We start from the raw sequence: 6,000 nt of genomic DNA on the forward strand, positions 1-6,000 counted from the left end.
CTCATAGGCAAATTATTCAGAAAATAAACACATACATGTATGCTATGCGTTATGCATGCATGGTCTTTATATGAAAAGGAAATAATTTTCAGCAGGTGAGGCACATTAATTACCCTTTTTGTTTTAGGAAACATAGAGCCAGAAGCCACGTAATGCAGTGCCATAATGTTAAATATTGTGCTCAATTTTGCACCAAACGTCTGGGATTCCCTGACATTACCTGTCTGATGCTACGGGCCAGAGGAGAAACGTGTCAATGCAGTGGTTTGGCCTGGTGCTAAGCACTGCATGTGGGCTAAGTGGAGGAGGAGAGAGGGGCGAGGTGGGGCTTGTGCTTGGATCATGAAAATAGCAGAGGCATTCTTCTGGGTCGAGTTTTTACCTAAATCCTAGTGCCCACAAGCTCAGTCGTCATGAGCAGAATAACCTATTCTTAAAGATAAAAACAAACACTGACACAAAAACAAAAGTTTTAATGCTTTTTTGTGACAGCTCTGTTGGTTGTGTGTGTTTTTTTGTCAGCGGTTGTGGGAAGAGATGCCGTTTGTTGAAATGCTCTGACCGAGTAGACTGGAAACATCTGAAATCAGACCTCATTATATTAGCTCCACAATGTATTTTTAGATTCATTGTCCCACTATAATAAGCCAGTTGTCACAAATCTAGGGGTCAAAGTGAACCCCATCCATAAGTTCAACAGTTGGATTAGGGCAATTGTTAAATCAAGCTTTTTCCAGTTGAGGTAACTGGCTAAAATAAAGCCAATTCTCTCCAAGTAGCACTTTTAGACAGTAATCCACACATTTATTACTCGACTGGATAATTATAATGCATTTTATGTAAGGTTCAGTGCTTTGTCCATCAGTTGTCTCCAGAGGGTACAAAATGCAGCTTGTCTTTTAGTTGTCACTAAGATGTTCCCTTCACTATCTCCCCCTTCCTTTTAGGAATAATTTTAAAATACTTTTATTTGCTTTTAAAGCCCTCCATGGCTCTGCCCTATTCTATCTCTCTGAACTGTTGCAGACATATCCTCCTACCCACTCAAGCTGTTTAGCTGCTCCTCAATGTACCTACGAATGAGTGTAAACCTAGAGGAGATTTTGCTGTAGCATCTCCCAAATGTGAAATGGTGGAACCTTTGGGTTTTCAGACGAGATTTAAAAACTATGCATGTTTTTAAATCTATTCTAAAAAGCCATATTTTTACCCTGGCATTTTACACCCTTTGAGATATTGGTTTTATGTTGGGTCCAGCCATGGATGGATAACAACCACTGAACCACACAAAGAATGCACAGCATCAACTTATTTTAAGGACAACTCCCCAGGAAGGAGTCAGTGGCTGGATTCCTGATGACACAGTACAAAATTCTGCTGTGCAGCATCATTCGTCTTCCTACGTGCACAAGGGGTGGCACGTGGCACAAGGGGTGGCACAAGGGGTGGCACAAGGGGTGGCACAAGGGGGTGGCACAAGGGGTGGCACAAGGGGTGGCACAAGGGGTGGCACAAGGGGTGGCACAAGGGGTGCGAGCCTCTGAGGCCTTGTCCACAAGTTGGCGGAAATCTGGGAAAACTAATAACTATTTATGCGTTTTGGCCTTTTATTCACACATAAACTCCGTTTTACATCACTAAAAACAAATAATTCTAAAACCTCCGGCCAAACTGGAGATTTATAAAAACTCCGTTTTTGAGTCTGCATGTGTCCATGATCCAACGGACTTTTACAATTCGTCGCATCACTGTCTGCAAGAAATATTGCGGCGCTGACTCCAAATGTGCAACCATTGTTTATAGACTTGGCCGTACAGTGGAGTAAAAATGAATGATGAACGATTCCCAATCAATACTATCTTGTGTTTTATGAGCTTTATATTCTAAAACTGTGTTTAAAAGAAGTTAAACTTCTTTTTCTGTACACACAAACAAACCTCCTGGCGCCACATTTTATACCTAACAGGAAGTCGTGATTGTTTTGAAGGATTCTGATTGGCTGACATAGGTTTCATTTTTGCAGTACACTGCCCCCTATGTGTTTGGTGTGTTTAACACAACGCCCAGTGGCGTATTGTCAGGAGGTCAGAAGGAGAGGTTAGTATTCCTCTTGAGATGGGAGGTTTCCTAAGACAGGAAATCTCAGGATCTGAGTCTTCTGGGTCTGATCCCTCTGAGATAGAGAGCAGATAAACTCAGGTAAGCAACTAGGTCAATACAACAACAACAAGGCAGACCTTTTCGATCCTTTAGTGCATGCCATGTTTTCAAGGCAGAAACTATTGCTAAAAGTACATTTAAACAACAATTACTTTTTGGAAAGACTGTATTGAAATGTGAACAAAATGTAGACACAACACTAGCCTATCATTTAGTTAAGGAAAATTTAACACGTGAAGCATTGCTGCAGCAAAGTTAAGTGGACTGACCAAAAAATAAATAAAACAACAACAAAAAAGTTCTAAAACTTCAAAGCCATAGAAAGAAATATTACTCAGGATGACAATAAATAATAATGAAATCTCAAATATCAAGGAAATTAAGAAACATTTGTGATGGTTCAAAACTTTTGCACAATACTGTATTTTTTGTACTATACAAAGTCGCTGAGGGAAATCCAGTTCCAGTACATTTGCTTAAATTTGTGCACTCTTTAGATTAATAAAAGATTCACTGTAGTGGTAAGGCTTAACTGAATAACTGTAATGCATTTTAATGCTTATTCCTCTGCAAGCTGCTTGTCCGCACTGCGCTGACAGTTTTACAATCCCACGGTATAAAGCAATGGTGCCACTGTGTGGACACAAGCTACACACAAGCTGCAGAGGCTTATCTTTACAATGCAATGCATGTGATTTGTAAGGAGTCAGCACAAAGTCAACAAAATGTTTTATCATGATTTAAATATCAGACTTTTATTACTAAAAATACAACCTGTGCAGTGTGCACTAAAAAGAGAGAGCACTATAGTAAAGAAATGCACCAAAGATTAGAGAAAATAGATAAAAATACAAATAATAAACTTCATATTTTATTCAATAAACTCTGACCCACATAACGATAAATCTGTGGCATATCTATTGTCTTTGGAGGAGAGGAGGTTTGCAGCCTTTTAAGTATGGGGCACCATCACTCTCTCTTAATCTTTATGTTAATTTTTTACAGCTTCATTTTTTTACTCTATAAACTACCGACTGCAGCTTTTAGGTTAACTGACTTTGTTATGGAGTTGTCCAACAATGTCTTCTTGTACTTTCACAATTTGGTCTTTTCTCCTCACCCTGCTTTTAACAACTAAATAACAGACTGTTTATGACAGGGGAAGATAACAGATGCTATAAAAAGGAAACACTGTGACACCAGATTTGACAGGTGTTGTTGTTCCCTGTTAATGAAATGTTAAGACTCCATTTGTTGTCTGAGAGCCAGAAGTCTTTTTTCGGAATACTTTACATCCCCCTTTTGTGTTATTGCATGTAGAAAATCACTCCTTGTATTGATTCAATTTATTCTCTGTGCAGCCATTTTCTCTTTACACCCTCCCGCTTGCTCAAACATTGTATGAAAAGACAAATTATTTCCCTATAGGCACATTCTGTTTGCCGAGGTGTGCTTGGTATCTAATGATATTATCTCTTCCCCGTACAGGAGTACCTATGAGTGGATGTACACCACAGCTGCAGTGTTGCCATATGGTTTTCATGTCACGCTCATCATCAACCTTTGTTTGAACATTACCTGGCTCTTTCTGTATGACAGGGAGTAAGTACGCTGGTACACACTGACCGTAAGGTTACTCCTGCTGCTACTTTTTATGATTCACGTGAGCACTTTATTTTTCTCTGTGTCCAGAATGCTGCTCCCAGTGCTTCTGACCTCAGCTCTAATGACGCTAACTGATTGCATGATGCTATTTTTCTCCTGCCATGGGCTGAAGATTTACGGCGCCTGGCTAAGCAAATATCGCAATGCAGACCTCTGGATGTTCAGGATATTGGTAAAACTATAAATATAGGGCAACACTCCTGGATGTCTTTTTTATTGGGTCTTTGTAACATACTTACAAGAACTGACGTGACAAAAAGATTATAAAAGCCAGTGATAAATCTTCACACTCTGAAGCCGGCTTTGATAAGTAATTGTAAAAAAATTGCAAACACATAATTCATTTTAAATGCTGAAAATCGTCAAGTGAAAGTTTAACCTTTTTCTTTTCTTCGCTGATGGACCAATGTCCTACATCCCCACATCTCCGTCAACATGATAAAAAGGAAGATGTTTCTACAAATCAAAATTTAAGTCAGCCTTGTTTCTCTTTAAAACATGGCCCAAATTTTAAATATGTGATAAAAACTATTTGTTAAATATTTTCATTCAACTTCCTGTTTAAATTATGTAAATAGATAAACAGTTATGTTTTTTGATAAATACTTTGAAATGATGAGTACAGTAAGCCCTTGAATTATGAAAAGTCGTAACTTCACAATATAATATAAAAAAATGTATTTTTTGTGTTTTTCTTCTGTTAACAGGTTTAAGTACCGAGGATTATAACAACCGACCTGTATTTAAATAAATTGAACAGATGAGAAAAATAACAGTAGTAACCCCAGACATGGGCCACAACTGATAAAATCATTGTGTTAAGTTGCTCTTGAACCAGAGTGTCACTGGAGTTGAAGGAAAATGGGCTGTTGCTCAGTTTTCAAAGTCCTCTTTTCAGATGAAAATCAGTTCAGCATTTCACTTGGAAATGATGGTCCTAGGGTCTTAACAAAGTGGGCAGAGGCACATAATTTGATCTAGAAGTTGATCTAGATGGCATTCTTGTACTTGATTGGCCAGCAAACTTACCTGACTTTAACCTAGAGAATCTGTGGGGTTTTGTCAATAGGAAGGTGAGGTGAGAGACAGCAGCCCCAACAATGCAGATGAGCTGAAGGCCAGTTTTATCTTACTTGGATTTTCTTACCACCTCAGCATAGCCACAGGCTGATCGCCTCCTTGCCATGCTACACTGATGCAGTAATTCATGCAAAAGGACGCTGACAAAATACTGAGTAAATATACTGTATACTGCAAGACATTTTCATAAAAGCGTTTTTACCAAAGTCAAAATGAACTGCTGTATATTCATTCTTACTATACTGACTCTTGCTATTAGAATATTATCAAATAGGTAATGAATGTATATCAGTGAGTGAATATACCCACTGAAATAAACTACCTAACTACCAAATTTACAGAGATGCAACCGTAAGCCCAGTTTCAATATGTTTAGAGGTTTATCATACATATTCCATTTTCCGATGCACCCTGAAGAAACATTCAAAGTTAAATCAGTCGGCGAGCTAATCTGAAAACTGTACAATCAGCCTTATATACAGAAGTAAATGCCTTAAAAATTATGCACACATCTCTCCCTCTGTAAAGTCTGTAAAAACGGCTGTTGTGAGGTTAGGTGGCGGCTGGAGGTTGAGATAGGTCATGGCAGAAGCCCCGTGAGGAGCTGAGATAAGGCTGCCGAACAGACAAACGTCTAGTGCTACATTAAAAGCTATAGTACTAGGTTCCATAATTGTGCTATAAAGCAGTTCAAGAAGTAAAAAATTAAAACACAAGCAAAATTTTAACTAAACAAATCAATAAACAGGTGATTAAATACAATGACTTAAAAAAACATTTAAACTGACCTTTCTAACTTCCTGTAGCCGAGAACAGTGCTGCAGTGGAAATGCTAGTTACTATGTAAATAAAAACATATTTGACTACAGAGACACTAAATGCAGTATTATATGCGAAATCCAAAGTTCAAAACATTTTTGACACAATTATTATTTTGATATATATTTAATACATAATATATATAATATATTTTATATATATTTAATTATAATTATTATTAACTGCAGCAGAGAGAGTAGCATCTTTTGGTCTTTAAGTCTTCAAAACAACCACTATACATGATCTACATGCTAACTGACAGTTTGTTATGTACAG

Source organism: Girardinichthys multiradiatus, chromosome 21, assembly GCF_021462225.1.
Source record: "Girardinichthys multiradiatus isolate DD_20200921_A chromosome 21, DD_fGirMul_XY1, whole genome shotgun sequence".
Taxonomy (NCBI): domain Eukaryota; kingdom Metazoa; phylum Chordata; class Actinopteri; order Cyprinodontiformes; family Goodeidae; genus Girardinichthys; species Girardinichthys multiradiatus.